The sequence below is a fragment of the Penaeus monodon genome, chromosome 34, assembly GCF_015228065.2.
Source record: "Penaeus monodon isolate SGIC_2016 chromosome 34, NSTDA_Pmon_1, whole genome shotgun sequence".
Lineage (NCBI taxonomy): Eukaryota > Metazoa > Arthropoda > Malacostraca > Decapoda > Penaeidae > Penaeus > Penaeus monodon.
The window spans coordinates 2,196,320-2,197,246 of record NC_051419.1 but is presented as its reverse complement, the minus strand read 5'-3'; positions in this window follow the sequence as shown (position 1 = coordinate 2,197,246).

The window sequence follows — 927 nt, the reverse complement described above, 5'->3', positions numbered from 1 at the left end:
AGTGATCTATTTGTTAGTAGAGTAATCTAGCTAATTGTTATATCATTCTTCCTATTATTGGTGAATGGTCCTAAAGAGTTTCTCCCTTCTCTTTCAAGAGGGAGTGGTGGCAGTGCTATCTTAAACTATTAGTCTGGTGAAAAACGGAAATACGAAGAAGAATGATTTTCACAAATTCGTATGATATTTGTTTTCATTTCTAGTAAATACTTGAGTAAATATCTATACGATAATTTCACAAATTGCGAAGAGCAGTAGTATCGTCACAGGCAAAACTCATTCTGCATTCATCTTGTATCATTCTGCAATATTGTACATGATAGCTACAGGAGATTACGAGCTTAAAGAAACAGATGAAAGTCGCAAGAACAGGAATTCTTACCCAGAGACCATAAGGAGATATGTAGCAGATACAAAAACACTGAGGACTCCCATAGAGGATCTATCCCAGATATTATGTCACTATCCCAGATACTGGGATAGTGACAGAAAGAGTAAACCCAGTCTCGGCGTGATTTAGGATTTCCAGACAATTGCGGTTTCAGTGTATATGAATGTCTCCATGTAGCAAAACTTTTCAATCTAAAACCACTGTATTGTAGTGATTTTTTTTTCTATTGCAAACCATTTTCGTTTTATCTATTTCACCACATAAACACTTTCAATAAGAACATTGCTGCAATAAACTAGGTTTATCACCATACAAATTTTCGAGGTAAAATTAATCCATATCAATGTGTAACAACAAATATCTATCTTAGATACTTATTCATAAGAAATTTTTACATAATTATAAGTAATACATACAGTTCTATCTTTTAGCATTTTGGGTAGTTTCTCCAATATTTCCAATATAGCATTATAAACTGGTGTAGTTACTTTAGAGTATAATATGAATAAATAATTCTAGTTTACCACTACCCAGCT